The sequence below is a fragment of the Giraffa tippelskirchi genome, chromosome 11, assembly GCF_054371585.1.
Source record: "Giraffa tippelskirchi isolate mGirTip1 chromosome 11, T2T-mGirTip1v1.2.pri, whole genome shotgun sequence".
Classification (NCBI taxonomy): Eukaryota; Metazoa; Chordata; class Mammalia; order Artiodactyla; family Giraffidae; genus Giraffa; species Giraffa tippelskirchi.
The window spans coordinates 81,288,022-81,306,921 of NC_137285.1; positions in this window are offsets into that span (position 1 = coordinate 81,288,022).

An 18,900-nucleotide genomic window follows, 5' to 3' on the forward strand; every position below is an offset into this window, starting at 1 on the left:
GCATATATTAAGAAAATCATATAGTTTTATTCTTTTTGAGCTATGAGGGAAGCCCTCATAGCTCAAATCCATCTACAATGCAGGAGAGCCTGGGTTCAATTCCTGGGTCAGGAAGATTCGCTGGAGAAGGGAAAGGCTACTCACTTCAGTATTCTGGCCTGGAGAATTCCATGGACTGTATAGGCCATGGGGTCCCAAAGAGTTGGACAGGACTGAGTGACTTTCACTTTATTTGTTAATGTATCACATTGATAGATTTGTGGATACTGAAAAATCCTTACATTCCAGAGATAAATTGCAGTTGATCATGGAGTATGATCCTTTTAACATATTGTTGAATTCAGTTTGTTAATACTTTGTTGAGGAATTTTGCATCTATGATCATCAGTGATATTGACTTTTAATTTTTTGTTATATTTTTATTTGATTTTGATGTCAGAGTAACACTGGCCTTACAGAATGCATTAAGAAGCATTTCTTCCTCTGCAATTTTTGGGTTAGTTTGAAAAGGCTAGGTTTTAACATTCTCTACTATATATTTTTTGATATGTGGTTACCATGAGGTTTATTTATATCAAACTATATATTTATTTCTCTTACCTTGGGCCTTGGGTAATTCCTCTTGCCGCCGCCGCCGCCACCGCAGCCGCCGGCCCCAGCCCCCGGCCTGGCCTAGCCCCTCTCAGCTGCCGCCCCCGGCCCCCGGCCCCCGGCCCCCGGCCCCCGGCCTGGCCTAGCCCCTGTCGGCCGCCGCCCCTGGCCCCCGGCCTGGCCTACCCCTCTCGGCCGCCACCCCCGGCCCCCGGGCCCCGGCCCGGCCTAGGCCCTCTCGGCCGCCGCCCCCAGCTCCCGGCCCCCGGCCCGGCCTAGCCCCTGTCGGCTGCCGCCCCCAGCTCCCGGCCCCCGGCCCGGCCTAGACCCTCTCGGCCGCCGCCCCCAGCTCCCGGCCCCCGGCCCGGCCTAGCCCCTGTCGGCCGCCAACCCCGGCCCCCGGCCCCCGGCCCCTGCCCGGCCTAGCCCCTCTCGGCCGCCGCCCCCAGCTCCCGGCCCCCGGCCCGGCCTAGCCCCTGTCGGCCGCAGCCCCCGGCCCCCGGCCCGGCCTAGCCCCTGTCGGCCGCCGCCCCCGGCCCACGGGCCCCGGCCCGGCCTAGCCCCTCTCGGCCGCCGCCCCCGGCCCACGGGCCCCGGCCCGGCCTAGCCCCTCTCGGCCGCCGCCCCCGGCCCACGGGCCCCGGCCCGGCCTAGCCCCTCTCGGCCGCCGCCCCCGGTCCCCGGGCCCTGGCCCGGCCTAGCCCCTGTCGGCCGCCCCCCCCGGCCCCCGGCCCCCGGCCGCCGGCCCCGGCTCCCGGGCCCCGGCCCGGCCTAGCCCCTGTCGGCCGCCGCCCCCGTCGGCCACCGCCCCCGGCCCCCGGCCCGGCCTAGCCCCTGTCGGCCGCAGCCCCGGCCCCCGGCCCGGCCTAGCCCCTCTCGGCCATGCTTCTGCGCCGAGCCGTCGCAGCCGCCTCGCTTCTGCGCCGAGCCGTCGCAGCCGCCTCGCTTCTGCGCCGAGCCGTCGCAGCCGCCTGGCTTCTGTGCCGAGCCCAAGGACCAAGGTAAGAGAAACCCAAGTAAGACGGTAAGTGTTGTGAGAGGGCATCAGAGGGCAGACACACTAAAACTAAAACTACAGAAAACTAGCTAATCTGATCACACGGACCACAGCCTTATCTATCTCAATGAAACTAAGCCATGCCGGGTGGGGCCACCCAAGACGGATGGGTCATGGTGGAGAGGTCTGACAGATTGTGGTCCACTGGAGAAGGGCATGGCAAACCACTTCAGTATTCTTGCCTTGAGAACCCCATGAACAGTATGAAAAGGCAAAAGGATAGGACACTGAAAGATGAACTCCCCAGGTCAGTAGGTGCCCAATATGCTACTGGAGATCAGTGGAGAAATAACTCCAGAAAGAATGATGGGATGGAGCCAAAGCAAAAACGATACCCAACTGTGGATGTGACTGGTGATAGATGCAAAGTCCGATGCTGTAAAGAGCAATATTGCATAGGAACCTGGAATGTTAGGTCCATGAATCAAGGCAAACTGGAAGTGGTCAAACAGGAGATGGCAAGAGTGAACGTTGACATTCTAGGAATCAGCGAACTAAGATGGACTGGAATGGGTGAATTTAACTCAGATGACCATTATATCTACTACTGTGGGCAAGAATCCCTTAGAAGAAATGGAGTAGCCATCATGGTCAACAAAAGAGTCCAAAATGCAGTACTTGGATGCAATCTCAAAAACGACAGAATGATCTCTGTTCGTTTCCAAGGCAAACCATTCAATATCACAGTAATCCAAGTCTATGCCCTGACCAGTAACGCCGAAGAAGCTGAAGTTGGACGGTTCTATGAAGACCTACAAGACCTTCTAGAACTAACACCCAAAAAAGATGTCCTTTTCATTATAGGGGACTGGAATGCAAAAGTAGGAATTCAAGAAACACCTGGCGTAACAGGCAAGTTTGGCCTTGGAGTACAGAACGAAGCAGGGCAAAGGCTAATAGAGTTTTGCCACGAGAACGCACTGGTAATAGCAAACACCCTATTCCAACAACACAAGAGAAGACTCTACACGTGGACATCACCAGATGGTCAACACCGAAATCAGATTGATTATATTCTTTGCAGCCAAAGATGGAGAAGCTCTATACAGTCAGCAAAAACAAGACCAGGAGCAGACTGTGGCTCAGATCATGAACTGCTTATTGCCAAATTCAGACTTAAATTGAAGAAAGTAGGGAAAACCACTAGACCATTCAGGTATGACCTAGATCAAATCCCTTATGAGTATACAGTGGAAGTGACAAATAGATTTAAGGGACTAGACCTGATAGACAGAGTGCCTGATGAACTATGGACAGAGGTTCGTGATATTGTAGAGGAGACAGGGATCAAGAAAATCCCCATGGAAAAGAAATGCAAAAAAGCAAAATGGCTGTCTGAGGAGGCCTTACAGATAGCTGGGAAGACAAGAGAAGCGAAAAGCAAAGGAGAAAAGGAAAGATATTCTCATCTGAATGCAGAGTTCCAAAGAATAGCAAGGAGAGATAAGAAAGCCTTCCTCAGCGATCAGTGCAAACAAACAGAGGAAAACAACAGATTGGGAAAGACTAGAGACCTCTTCAAGAAAATTAGAGATACCAAAGGAACATTTCATGCAAAGATAGGCTCGATAAAGGACAGAAATGGTATGGACCTAACAGAAGCAGAAGATATTAAGAAGAGGTGGCAAGAATACACAGAAGAACTGTACAAAAAAGATCTTCACGACCCAGATAATCACGATGGTGTGATCACTCACCTAGAGCCAGACATCCTGGAATGTGAAGTCAAGTGGGCCTTAGAAAGCATCACTACGAACAAAGCTAGTGGAGGTGATGGAATTCCAGTTGAGCTATTTCAAATCCTCAAAGGTGATGCTGTGAAAGTGCTGCACTCGATATGACAGCAAATTTGGAAAACGCAGCAGTGGCCACAGGACTGGAAAAGGTCAGTTTTCGTTCCAATCCCAAAGAAAGGCACTGCCAAAGAATGCTCAAACTACCACACAATTGCACTCATCTCACATGCTAGTAAAGTAATGCTCAAAATTCTCCAAGCCAGGCTTCAGCAATACCTCAACTGTGAACTTCCAGATGTTGAAGCTGGTTTTAGAAAAGGCAGAGGAACCAGAGATCAAATTGCCAATATCCGCTGGATCATCGAAAAAGCAAGAGAGTTCCAGAAAAACATCTATTTCTGCTTTATTGACTATGCCAAAGGCTCTGACTGTGTGGATCACAATAAACTGTGGAAAATTCTGAAAGAGATGGGAATACCAGACCATCTGACCTGTCTCTTGAGAAACCTGTATGCAGGTCAGGAAGCAACAGTTAGAACTGGACATGGAACAACAGACTGGTTCCAAATAGGAAAAGGAGTACGTGAAGGCTGTATAGTGTCACCCTGCTTATTTAACTTATATGCAGAGTACATCATGAGAAACCCTGGGCTGGAAGAATCACAAGCTGGAATCAAGATTGCTGGGAGAAATATCAATAACCTCAGATATGCGGATGACACCACCCTTATGGCAGAAAGTGAAGAAGAACTAAAGAGCCTCTTGATGAAGGTGAAAGAGTAGAGTGAAAAAGTTGGCTTAAAGCTCAACATTCAGAAAACTAAGATCATGGCATCTGGTCCCATCACTTCATGGGAAATAGATGGGGAAACAGTGGAAACAGTGTCAGACTTTACTTTTTTGGGCTCCAAAATCACTGCTGATGGTGACTGCAGCCATGAAATTAAAAGACGCTTACTCCTTGGAAGGAAGGTTATGGCCAACCTAGATTGCATGTTTAAAAGCAGAGACATTACTTTGCCAACAAAAGTCCGTCTAGTCAAGGCTATGGTTTTTCCAGTGGTCATGTATGGATGTGAGAGTTGGACGGTGAAGAAAGCTGAGCGCCGCAGAATTGATGCTTTTGAACTGTGGTGTTGGAGAAGACTCTTGAGAGCCCCTTGGACTGCAAGGAGATCCAGTCAATCCATCCTAAAAGAGATCAATCATGGGTGTTCATTGGAAGGTCTGATGTTGAAGCTGAAGCTCCAATACTTTGGCCACCTCATGCGAAGGGTTGACTCATTGGAAAAGACCCTAATGCTGGGTAGGATTGGGGGCAGGAGGAGAAGGGGACGACAGAGGATGAGATGGTTGGATGGCATCACCGACTCGATGAACATGGGTTTGGGTAGACTCCGGGAGTTGGTGATGGACAGAGAGGCCTGGCGTGCTGCAATTCATGGGTTCGCAGAGAGTCGGACACAACTGAGCGACTGAACTGAACTGATATATTTATTTGATTGTTTTAAACTGCTGATCTCTTTACTCCAAATTCATTAACAATCTTAATTTTGTGCTCTCTTCTTTCACACTAGTTGTTTCTGATATCACATTTTACACCTAATTGTTTTGTGTATTCATTAACTGCTAATTGTGTCTATAGATGACTTTATTACTTTTATCTTTTAATTTTCCAACTAGCTTTGGGCATGGATAATTTCATATTTCACTGTATTTTTTCTTAACCAATGTGTTTTTTCCTTTCATAAGTTTAATGTTTCTAGTTGTGTCGTTTTCTTTTTTTTTTTTTAAAGAAGTTGTTTGACACTTCCTGTAAAGTTGGTTTGGTGTGCTGAACTTTTTAGCTTTTGCTTATCTATAAAGCTTTTGATCTCTCCATGAAACCTGAATGAGAGACTTGCGAAGTAGATATTCTTGGTTTTAGGCTTTTCACTTTCATCACTTCAAATATATTGTACCACTCCCTTATAGCCTGCCATGTATCTGCTGGAAAGTCAAAAGTAACCTTATAGAAATTATCTTTTATGTAACTTGTCACATTTCCTTTGTTGCTTTGGATATTCTCTTTATTTTTAGCTTTTTTCCACTTTAATTACTATGTGGCTTTTAGTGTGGTTCTCTTTGGGTTGATCTTATCTGGGGCTCTATATTTGCTGAACTTGAAAGTCTATTTCCTTTTCCAGGAAAGTTTTCAGCTTCTATATCTTCAATTATGTTCTCAGTCCCTTTATCTCTTCTTTCTGGGGCATTTATAATGTGAATATCTGTGCACTTAATTTTATCTCATATTTCTCTTAAAATGACCTCATTTCTTTTCATTATCCTTTCTTTTTTTTTTCTGTTCACAGTTCTTACTCCGTCTTCTAGCTCATTGATTCACTCTTTGTATCATTTAGTCTACTATTGATTCCTTCTAGTTTATTTTTTCATTACAATTATTGTATTCTTCATCTCTGTTTCCTGGTTCTTTATATATACTAACTCTGTTAAAAAGTATCTAACTTCTTGCTCTGTGTATCCATTCACTTTCAAAATTCTCTGACCATCTTTACAATAATTAACCTGATTCTTTCTTGGGTAGATTGGTTATCTTCACCTCACTTAGTTCTTCTTCATTGGTTTTATATTGTTCCTTCACCTGGAACCTGTTTCTCTGCTGCCTCATTTGGCCTAAACTGCTTTATAGATAAGTTATGTTTTCTGACCTTAGACAAGTCATGTTTCGTAGGAGATGTCCTATGTGTTCCAGCACTTCTCTCTTATCAACAGTGGTATATGCTCTAGGGCTTCCACCTATGATGACTGCATGGGTCTTTCTACTGTGACCAGTTAGCTATGTAGGCAGTCTAATAGTCTTGGTTAGCCCTCAGTCCAGTTGACTGTTAGGCCCTATCTCATGTGGAGGATGCTAGCTACTGATTGGTGGGGCCAGGTCAGGAAGCAGCTGACTACAGGAACGAGAGGGCGCTGAAACTAATGCTAACTTAGTGGTGGATGAAGTCAACATCCAAGAGACCCTAAGGTTGTTCCTTGCCCACTGGTGAGTGAAGCCAGTCCCTGGGCCAGTGGTGGTCTATTGATTACTCGGGTCCTGGAGTTTGGTTTCTGGGTCCAGGGATCCCAATACTGGTTTCAGATCACTAGTGGGTAGAAACCTTTCTTGACACAGTTGGCTATGGTGTCTAGGCTCTGTTGACGTACTAACGGCAAGATTCAGGATCAAACTAGTCCCAGGACAGGATCTGGCCCGCTAGTGTTTGGGTCAAAACTGTAGGCTATGAGACTGTGTTTTTCATGCTGCTAGTACATACCCTTGGAGAAGGGAATGGCAACCCACGCCAGTGCTCTTGCCTGGAGAATTCCATGGATGGAGGAGCCTGGTGTACTGCTCTCCATGGGGTCGCACAGAGTCGGACACAACTGAAGCGACTTAGCATGCATGCATGCATTGGAGAAGGAAATGGCAACCCACTCTAGTATTCTTGCCTGGTGAATCCCAGGGACAGAGGAGCCTGGTGGGCTGCTGTCTATGGGGTCACACAGAGCCGGACATGTCTGAAGTGACTTAGCAGCAGCAGCAGTACATACCCTCTTGTGGGTAAGGCTGGACCCAATGCTAGATCAGGGTCGCAGGTGGGCAAGGCAAAGACCAGGTGATTCTGAGGCTGGTTCCTGGTGCCTGGGCCCTGGGAACTCTGCCCCAGAGTCTCTGGCTAGAAGTCCTTGAGAGCCCCAAGTATGAGGCCTTCACAGTGATGTATGGGGCAGAGTCCTTGGCCCTTTGGAGGGTGGACTGGCACTTGCTAGTATCAGTGTCCGCACAGTCAAAGGAGCTTCCTTAAATGGATGTCGCTTGTGTCTACACTTGCCTACTGCCTTTCTGAGAGGAACTCCAATATCAAAAAGTAGGTCTACCTCTTGTTTTTGTTATTTTTCAGTCACTAAGTCCTGTCTAACACTTCGCAGACCCCTGGATTACAGCATGCCAGGCTCCTCTGCCTTCCACTACTGCCCAGAATTTGCTGAAATTCATGTCCATTGAGTTTGCGATGCTATCTAACCATTTCATCCTCTGCTGCTCCCTTCTCCTTCTGCTGACAATCATTCCCATCATCTGGGTTTTTTCCACTGAGTCAGCTCTTCACATCAATTAGTCAAAGTATTGGAGCTTTAGCTTTAATATCAGTCCTTCCAATGAATATTCAGGGTTGATTTCCTTTAGTATGGATTAGTTTGATCTCCTGGCAGTCCAAGGGACCCCAGCACCATAGTTTGAATGCATCAATTTTTCAGTGCTTTTTGCTTCTTTATGGTCTAAATCTCACATCCAAACACGACCAATGGTAACATCATAGCTTTGACTATACAGACTTTGTCGACAAAAATATGTCTCTGCTTTTTAATATGCTGTCTAGGTTTGTCATAGCTTTCTTTCCAAGGAGCAAGCAGCTTTTAATTTCATGGCTACAGTCACCACTGCAGTGATTTTGGAGCCCTAGAGAATAAAATATGTCACTACTTCCACTTTTTTCTCTACTATTTGCCATAAAGTGATGGAATCGGATGTCAAATCTTAGTTTTTATAGTGGTGAGTTTCAAGCCAGTGTTCTAACTCTCCTCTTCATCTTTCATCAAGAGCTCTTTAGTTTCTCTTCACTTTCTGTCATTAGAGTGGTATTGCCTGCCTGTATGAGATTATTGATATCTCTCCTGGCAATCTTTATTCTAACTTGTGATTCATCTAGCCAGACATTTTGCATGATGTATCATGCATATAAGTTAAATAAGCAGGGTGACAATATATAGCCTTGTCATGCTTCTTTTCCAATTTTGAAATAATAGAATGGGAAAGGCTAGAGATCTTTTCAATAAAATTGGAAAGATCAAGGGAACATTTCATAAAAGGATTGGCACAATAAAGTACAGAAATGGTAAAGACCTGACAGAAAGAGAACAGATTAAGAAGAGGTGACAAGAATACACAGAAGAACTATATTAAAAAAAAAAAAAAGATTTTAATGACCCAAATAACCGTATTGGTGTGGTCACTCGCCTAATGATGGACATCCTGGAGTGTGAAGTCAGGTTTCCCATAGGAAGCATTGCTATTGTTCAGTTGCCCAGTTGTGTCTGACTCTTTTGGACACCATGGACTGCAGCACTCAAGGCTGCTCTGTCTCTCACGTCTCCTGAAGTTTGCCCAAGTTCACTTCCATTGCATCTGTGATGCCATCCAGACACCTCATCCTCTGATGCCTTTTTCTCCTTCTGCCCTCAATCTTTCCTAGCATCAGGGACTTTTCCAATGAGTCAGCTGTTCACACCAGATGACCAATAGTGGAGTTTCAGCTTCAGCATCAGTCCTTCCAATGAATATTCATTGTTGATTTCCCTTAAGATTGACTGGTTTAATCTCCTTGCTGTCCAAGGGACTCTCAGGAGCCTTCTCCAGTACAACAGTTTGCAGGTATTAATTCTTTGGCACTCCACCTTCTTTATAGCCATCTCTCACAACCATACATGACTGCTGGGAAGACCAGTGAAGCCTTCTTTACAGTCCAGCTCTCACAACCATATATGACCACTGGGAAGAAGTAGGAAGCATTAATGTGAACAAAGGTCTGACTATGGCTCCCTTCAAATCATTAGTCTGTCTGGCTCCCAGAGTATGTGAGGGTTTTTTTTTTGTCCACCTTTTAAGAGTGTAATCTCTTTCCGCCAGGTTTCTGAGAATCCAGAAGGTAACCCAGTTGGCCTTTGAAGCCTAATGTTCTGGAGTTTAATTTTCCAGTTCAGGAGCCCCATGCTGGGGAGCCAAATGTGAAGCTTGAACTTCTCATTCCTTTGAGAGAAACTCTGCAATAGAGTATATTCTCACGAATCACTATATTTTGCATCTATAATTTATATATTATTATACATTGACTAAACTTCAATTAAAAATAGTAATTATTCTCCTGTTTGTGGCTTGACCACCAAAATTATAGCATGCATGCTATGCATGCATGCATATATGCTAAGTTGCTTCAGTCATGTCTGACTGTGATACCTTATGGACTGTCGCCTGCCAAGCTGCTCCATCCATGGGATTCTCCAGGCAAGCATACTGGAGTGAGTTGTCATCTCCTCTAGGGGATCTTCCTGACCCAAGGATAAAACCTGTATCTCTTATATCTCCTGCATTGGCAGGACGGTTCTTTACCAGTAGTGACACCTGGAAAACCCAAAGTTATAGACTTGAATATATTTACACCCTTGGCTTATTTATTTTACTATGTTTTAATTTTTTTCTTTAATTTAGAGATGACTTTATGGTCTCCAATATATATACGAAACTTATGCCAAGTTTATAGGACATGCCACACTTCTTATACAGTTACAAAACTTTTTATTCGATTACCTGCATATTTGTTTTATTTTATGATTTTTTCCCCAACACTTTAAAGGTGCTACTTGATTATCTTCTGTCTTATGTAGTTTCTGACAAATAACCTACTATAATCCTAGGGTGTGTTTTAAAACTATAATATTCTTCTCTGACTTCTTTCACAGTATTGTTCTAAAGCTGTATATTCTTTGTTGTTTTACTGAGTTTGTTTTCTTTTTGTATTTCAATTTTTTTTTTGTTTAGTTCTTCAAGTTCAAATTCCTTCTTCATCTTCCTTGAATCTACTAATGACCTTCTCAAAGGACTTTTTCACCAGTAGTTTCTTTCATTTTAACTTGATTCCTTTTTATAGTTTCTATAACTATTAAAAAAAATTATCTAGCCATGCCTGCTATATATGAGACCTGCCCCATGGGAGAGAGCAGTGAAAGAGGAAAGGTTCCCTCACCCTTGGAACTCCCCTCACCAGCTGGGAGATCAGCCAGGAAGGGTAGACAGTTTCAGAGACTCTGAGAAGGGTGCAACAGTCAGCTTGCAGTAGGCAAAACAGCAAGAGACAAGCACAGACAGTCCTGGCCACCTCACTGCACACCCCAGCCTGAGGCATGCTTTAATTGGTGTGTGCAGTTCTGTGAAAACCACATAGAAAAGAAGAGGCCCCACTCAATATCTAGTGTAGGCTTTAGTCACCACAACATCAATCATACCCCTATCAAAGGAATAAGAGCAAGTAGACTTAGGCATGCTATACAGGAATGCTCCCACATAAAAGATAGACCTTTGAGACAACAATAGATAATTATTTCTACTAAGTTCATAGAGTCAGAGAAATATAAGTAAAGTGAAGAAGTGGAAGAGCCCCAATTAAAAGAAGAAGAACAACAAAAAAAATATTGAAAGAACAAGCAATGAAATAAATCTCTCTGATCTGCCAGACATAGAGTTCAAAAAGGAGTTAATAAAAATACTGAAAAAAATCAGAAAGGAGGTTGATGGAAATGCAGATCACTAAAACAAGGAACTAGGAAATATAAATAGAAGCTAATTTATTTTCTTTAGCTTGAGAAAAGCCAAGTTAACAGCAATAAATAGCAAAATAAATAATGCAGAAAAACAAATAAGTGATCTGGAAGATAAAATAATGAAAATCACTCAATCAGAACAGCAGACAGAAAGTTAAATTAAAAAAGAAAGCATATAAGAGGCATAGGATAATACAAAGTATACCATTTTATTCATAATAAGGATGCCAGAAGGAGAAGAAAGATAAAAGGGGATTGAAAATGTATTTGAAGAATTTATGGCTGAAAACTTCCCAAACATAAAGACAGAAATGTATATCCAAGTATAAAGAAAGACAGAATCTCTCAAACAAGATAAACCCAAACAGACCTACACAAAGATACTACAAATACTACTAAAATGCCACAATTTAAAGATAAAGAGAGTTTTAAAGGTAGCAAGAGATAAATATATTTTATTTGTTTTGTGGAACCCCCATAAGGTGATCATCTGATTTCTCCACAGAAATGTTGTCAGAGGGAGTGCCAAGATGAATCCAAAGTCATAAAAGGGAAAAGCCTGCAATCTAGGAATTCTACCCAGCAATATTATCATTTAGAATAGAAGAAGAGATAAAGAATTTCTTAAACAAGCAAAAGTTTTAATACAGCAATATTAAATTACCCTAAAAGAAATATTGATAGCTAGTCTCTAAAGAGAAAAGAAGCAAGGGTCTACAGGAAAGAGAAAACCACAATTGGAAAGTAAATTACTAAATAAGCCACTGGAAAAATTTTTGTTTAAATTGTGAAAGGGGATAACTATAATGAAAAAAAAAAAGTATAAACATGAAAATGTAAAAGAAGACATCAAGTCATAAAATAAGGGCAAAGAGAATGAGAAAAATGGCGATAATTTTAAGAATATTTGGGCCTATATGACTACCAGTCTGAAGCAAGTGGGTATAGTAATGGGTTAACATACTCATACTTGAAAAACAGGATAACCACAAATAAAAAATACACAATAGATTCACAAAAAACAAAAAGAAGAGAACTCAAGCATAACACAAAAGACAATCATCAAAATACAAAAGGAAAAAAGAAAAAATACAAAATAACCTGGAAAACAAGATTTAAAATGATAATAAATTCACATCTGTCAATAATTACCTCGAATGACAATGGATTAAATGCTTTGATAAAAAAGATACAGCATGACAGAATGGATAAAACATTCAATAACCCAAAGCATGATGCCAATAAGAGACTCACTTCAGGGCAAAAGAAACACTTAGACTGAAAGTGAGGGGATGAAAAAGGTATTTAAACAAATGGAAATGACAGGAAAGTAGATAGAAATATTCATATCACACAAGATGTACTTTTTTTTTAAAAAGGCATTAAAGAAAGAAAAGGATATCATATAATGATAAATTCATCCATATAAGAAGATATTAAACTTGCTAACAGCCAATATTGGAGCACCAAAGTATATAAACAAATATTAGCAGAAATAAAGTTATGAATTTACCAGTGTGAAATTACAGTAGGAAATTTTAGCACCTTTTTAAAATCAATGAACAAATCTTTTAGACAGAAAAGCAATAAAACAACAGAGATTCTAATTGACATAATTGACCCTATAGCAGTTACACTTAAAATTTATACTTTCAAGGCACTATATTAAAAAAAAAAGAATACACAATATTTTCCAATGCACATGGAACATTCATAACATTCTCTGGAATCGACAACACACTAGTATACAAAACAAGCCTCAAGAAATTTAAGAGGATAGAAATTACTTCAAGCATCTTTTCTACCACACCAGCATGAAACAAGAAATCAACCACAGAAAGAGAAATGAGGAAAAATAATTACATGGAAAATAAACAACATGCTAATAAATACCCAATGGGTCATGATGACATCAAAAAGGACATTAAAAGATACCTTAAGAAAAATGACAGTGAAAACACAATCACACAAAATCTTCGGGATGCAGCTAAAGCTGCATTTCATAGTGATAGAGGTTCACTCAAAAAAAAAAAAAAAGAAAAGGAAAAAAAATCTCAAATAGACAACCTGAACTACCACTTGAAAAAATTAGAAAAACACAAACCTAAAGTTATCAGACAGAAGTGTTGGGGGAACGTGTAATTTCCTCGGTTCTATCTCATCACAACAAAAATTTGAAGCCATGGACCAGCATTACAGCCCTCGGACAGACCAGTGTTACAGCTCTCGGATGGGCCAGTGTTACAGCTTCGTGTTACAGCTCAGTTTTATTTAGAAAATAAATTGAAAGAACTACATCCTCAAGGCATGAGGGCATGCCGACCCAAAAGGCACGAAGAGAAGACAGACCCCTGGCCCTTTGGCTCCTCTTTTTATATGTTTTTTTTTTTTCCTCCCCTGAGCCTGCCCTATGTAAATTGGGCTAGCTAGGAGTGCTGTTTGTTCTACCTGAGGTTCTCACTCCTGTCCTCAGACCTTCCTTTGTTCTATTTTCGCAGGCTTTTCCCTTCCTTGTCTTTTAGCCACCACCATTCTGGACTGCTTTTTTCTATTTTAACTACCTAACAGAAGGAAATAATGAAAATCTGAGACAAAATAAAATAAAATTTTTAAAAAGCAATAAAAACTACTACTCAGCCATTAAAAAGAATACGTTTGAATCAGTTCTATTGAGATGGATAAAACTGGAGCCCATTATACAGAGTGAAGTAAGCCAGAAAGAAAAACACCAATACAGTATACTAATGCATATATATGGAATTTGAAAGATGGTAACGATAACCCTATATGCGAGACAGAATAAGAGACACAGATGCATAGAACAGTCTTATGGACTCTGAGGGAGAAGGTGAGGGTGGGACGTTCTGAGAGAATAGCATTGAAACATGTATATTATCATATGTGAAACAGAACACCATTCCAGGTTCGATGCATGAGACAAATGCTCAGGGCTGGGGCAATGGGATGACCCAGAGGGATGGGATTGGGAGGGAGGTGGGAGGGGGGGTTCAGAATGGGGAACACATGTAAACCCATGGCTGATTCATGTCAGTGTATGCCAAAAACCACTACAATATTGCAAAGTAATTAGCCCCCAACTAAAATAAATAAATTTATTTTTTTTAAAAAGCAATAAAACTTAATAAAACCAAGAGGTCTTTGTTTAACAGGGTAAACAAAGTCAACAAAACTGGCCAAGCTCACCAAGAAGGAAAAAAGAAAAAAAAAAGGGGGGGCCCAGATAAACAAAATGATAAAGAAAAGAGGAAAAATAACAACTGATACCACAGGAAAACAAAAATCATGAGAGAATACTAGAAACAAGTTTATGCTAAAAAATTTGACACCCTAATGGCCCAATCAAGTTTCTAGACAAATATAGCTCATGAAAACTGAATCAAGAACTAAGAAATAATTTGAATAGACATCTTTAGAAGTGAAATAAAATATGTAATTAAAAAGAAAAAAAAAACAAAACCTGCAATAAAAAATCCAGACTCGTGATAGTTTCATTGGTGAATTCTACCAACTATACAAAGAAGAATTTATACCAACCCTTCTCAAACTCTTTCAAAAGAAAGAACACTCCCAAAGTCATTCTATGAAGCTATCATTACCTTGGTGCCAAAGCCAGGCAAAGACATCCCACAAAAGAAAATTACACGTCAGTAAACTTGAAGAATACACCAAACACAAAAATAAACTCAAAATTGCTTGAAGACTTGAATATTCATTATGATACCATAAAAATCCTAGAAGGGAACATAGGCAAAATATTCTCTGGTATAAATCATGGCAATGTTTTGTTATATTAGTCTCCCATAGTAATAAAAAATGCAAATCACTATATATAGAATAGATAAATGACAAGTTTCTACTCTATAGTGCAGGGAACTCTATTCAGTATCTTGAACTAAACTATAAAGGAAAGAATATATATATCTGAATCACTTTGTTGTATATCAGAAATTAACAAAATATTGTAAATAATCTATACTTCAATTTAAAAATTAAGAGAAAGAATATTATATTTGGAGAAGAGGTGAGAATCTCCACCTCTTCTTTCATTCTCTACTGGGAGAATCTCCAATACCCAAGGCTTGTCATATGGAATATGGAGCCTACTGTTCTGTGTAATCACATAGGAGAGAAAACTAATCAAAGGATACAGGTATATGTTGATTCAATAGGACAAAGATCAGTGGACCTAATGGTGACCCAATAAAGCTCTCTAGTTATGGTATATTTTAACTATACTGAATCTCTAAAGATGAAAATACAAAATTGAATTGCATTCTGTTTATCATAGTAATCTTATGAGTTTCCAAAACATAAAGACTAATCAATAAAATAGCCTTTCTCTGGCCCATTTTCTGCAGTGGTTCTATTCCAGAACGATGTTTTCATTTGCTTAACTGAGTAATGATTGCTGTCCCAATTCATTCAACTCTCTGGGTCTTTATGGTTATTTAATTCTAAAAGTATAGGACTTTTTTTCCTGGAATTTTTTATCAGAATTTTTCTCTTCAGCCATGCACGTTTTTGTTTTATATATTCTTGTGAATAGCACTGTCTTTTTCTCTGGCTCAGTGTACCTATATGCATATCATTCTATATGGCTAAGTCCTTAACCACTAAGCCATTCCTAAACATTCATTTCTGTGTCAGTCATGTATGTGTGTTAGTCATTCAGTCGAGTCTGATTCTTTGAGATGCCATGGACTGTAGCCACCAGGCTCCTCTCTAAATGGAATTCTCCAGGCAAGTATACTAGAGTAGGTTGCCATTCCCTTCTACAGGGGATCTTCCTGACCAGGGATCAAACCCAGGTCTCCTGCAATGAGTCAGATTCTTTACTGTCTGACCCACCAGGGAAGCCAATCAGTCATAAAATGAAATTCCTCAGTCATGTCCAACTCTATGCGACCCCATGGACTTTAGCCTACCAGGCTCCTCCGTCCATGGGATTTTCCAGGCTAGAATACTGGAGTGGGTTGAGCAGCGATAATCCTCAAAGATGCTTCCAGTGATAAAGACATTTTTTCCATCTGTCAATTCAGTCCAGTTCTGTTTCTCAGTTGTGTCCAATTCTCTGTGACCTCATGGACTGCAGCATGCCAGGCTTCTCTGTCCATCACCAATTCAGAGAGCTTGCTCAAACTCATGTCCATCGACTCGGTGATGTCATACAACAATCTCATCCTCTGCCATCCCCTTCTCCTCCTGCCTTCAATCTTTCACAGCATCAGGGTCTTTTCCAATGAGTCAGTTCTTCACATCAAGTGGCCAAAATATTGGAGGGTCAGCATCAGTTCTTCCAATGAATATTCAGGACTGATTTCCTTTAGGATGGCCGGGTTGGCTCTGCTTGCTGTCCAACGGACTCTCAAGAGTCTTCTCCAACACCACAGTTCAGAAGCATCAATTCTTCATTGCTCAGCTTTCTTTAATGTCCAACTCTCACAATCATAGATGACTACTGGGAAAAAAAAACATAGCTTTCACTATATGACCTTCATAGGTAAAGTAAAGTCTCTGCTTTTTAATATTCTCTCTAGGTTTGTCACAGCTTTTCTTCCAAGGAGCAAGCGTCTTTGAATTTCATGGGTGCAGTCATTATCTGCAGTGATTTTGGAGCCCAGGAAAATAAAGTCTCTCACTGTTTCCAATCTTCTCCCATCTATTTGCCATGAGGTGATGGGACTGGATGACATGATCTCAGTTTCCTGAAGGTTGAGTTTTAAGCCAGCTTTTTCACTCTTCTCTTTCACCTTCATCAAGAGGCTCTTTCGTTTCCCTTCACTTTCTGCCATAAGGGTGGTACCATCTGTGTATCTGAGGTTATTGATATTTCTCCCTGCAATCTTGATTCCAGCTTATGCTTCATCCAGTGCAGCATTTCACATGATGTACTCTGCATTAAGTTAAATAAGCAATGAGACAATACACAGCCTTGACATACCCCTTTCCCAATTTGGAACCAGTCTGTTGTTCCATGTCCGGTTTTAACTGTTCCTTCGTGACCTGTATAGAGATTTCTCAGGATGAAGGTAAGGTGGTCTGATGTTCCCACCTCTTTAAAAATTTTCCACAGTTATTTTTGAGCCTCACAGTCAAAGGCTTTAGCATAGTCAATGAAGCAGAAGTAGATGTTTTTCTGGAATACTCCTGCTTTTTCTAATATCCAATGGATGTTGGCACTTTTATTTCTGGTTCCTCTGCCTTTTCTAAATCCAGCTTGAACACCTGGAAGTTTTCTTTTCTTTTTTTAAATAAATTTATTTATTTTAGTTGGGGGCTAATTACTTTACAATCTTGGAAGTTTTCATTTCATGTACTGTTGAAGCCTAGCTTGAAGAATTTTGAGTATTACTTTGTTAAGTTTGTGAGTTGAGTGCAATTGTGCATTAATTCCAACATTCTTTGGCATTGCCTTTCTTTGGAATTGGAATCAAACCTGAACTTTTCCAGCCCTGTGGCCACTGCTGAGATTTCCAAATTTACTGGCATAATGAGTGCAGGACTTTCACAACATCATCTTTTATCATTTTAAATAATTCAGCTGGAATCCCATCACCTTCACTAGCTTTGTTCATAATGATGCTTCCTAAGGCCCACTTGACTTCACACTTCAGGATGTCTGGCTCTAGGTGAGTGATCACACCATTGTGGTTATCTGGGTGATGAAGTTTTGTTTTGTTTTGTTTTGTTTTTATGTAGTGCTTCTATGTATTCTTGCCACCTCTTCTTAATATCTTCTACTTCTGTTAGGTCCATGCCATTTCTGTCATTTATTGTGCCCATCTTTGCGTGAAATATTCCCTTGATATTTCTAATTTTCTTGAAGAGATCCCTAGTCCTTCCCATGCTATCCTTTTCATCTATTTCTTTGCACTGATCGCTTAGGAAGGTTTTCTTATCTCTCCTTGCTATTCTTTGCAACTCTGCATTCAGACGGATATATCTTTCCTTTTCTGCTTTGCTTTTCACTTCTCTTCTTTTCTCAGCTATTTGTGAGGCCTCCTCAGACAGCCGTTTTACCTTGTTGCATTTATTTTCCTTTGGAATGGTTTTGATCACCGTTTCCTGTACAATGTTACAAATTTCTGTTCATAGCTCTTCAGGCACTCGGTCTATCACATCTAATCCCCTGAATCTATTTGTCACTTCCACTGTATAATCATAAGGGATTTGATTTAGGTCATACCTGAGTAACCTAGTGGTTTTCCTTACTTTCTTCAATTTAAGTCTGAATTTTACAGTAAGGGGTTCATGATCTAAGCCACAGTCAGCTCCTGGTCTTGTTTTTGCTGACTGTATAGAGCTTCTCCATCTTCAGCTGCAAAGAATATAATCAGTACGATTTCAGTATTGACCATCTGGTGATGTCCATGTGTAGAGTCTTCTGTTGTGTTGTTGGAAGAGGGTGTTTGCTATGACCAGTGCGTTCTCTTGGCAAAACTCTGTTAGCCTTTGCCCTGCTTCATTTTGCACTCCAAGGTCAAACTTGCCTGTTACTTCAGATATCTCTTGACTTCCTATTTTTGTATTCCAGTCCCCTGGAATGAGTGTAATGCCTTTCCAGTATCCTGCAAAAAGTATAATAAAGATTTTTAGTGGATTTACACAGTTTTATCCAAATATATAGCATTTTAATTACTGTCAAGAACATCCTAATGATCTATCATCTCCCTTATGCTCTATAAGTATCTCCCGCCACTGTCCTATCATTTACACTAGGTCCATAGAGTTTATTGCTCTTCTTTTTACTTACCAGGAATGCTCTTTAAGATCATTGCTCATGCTGTTCCTTTTATTTATTCACAGTTACTGGAAAGCTACATGGCATTTTCTCACTTTTTCTTTAACCTAATGACATTCTGTCAGATATGCCTTCCTTGAGCAACCTAACATCCGTGCCTTCCTTTATTTCTTTCCAAACACTTATCACTTCATATCATAACTTAATTTTTTACCTATTTCTTTCCACCTTCCTGTATTATGAAAGCTGACTGAAGACAAGATTTAATCAGTTTTGAATATTGATTTATCCTCCATGCTCATATCAATGCCTCACACATAATAGGTACTCAGTAAAATTTG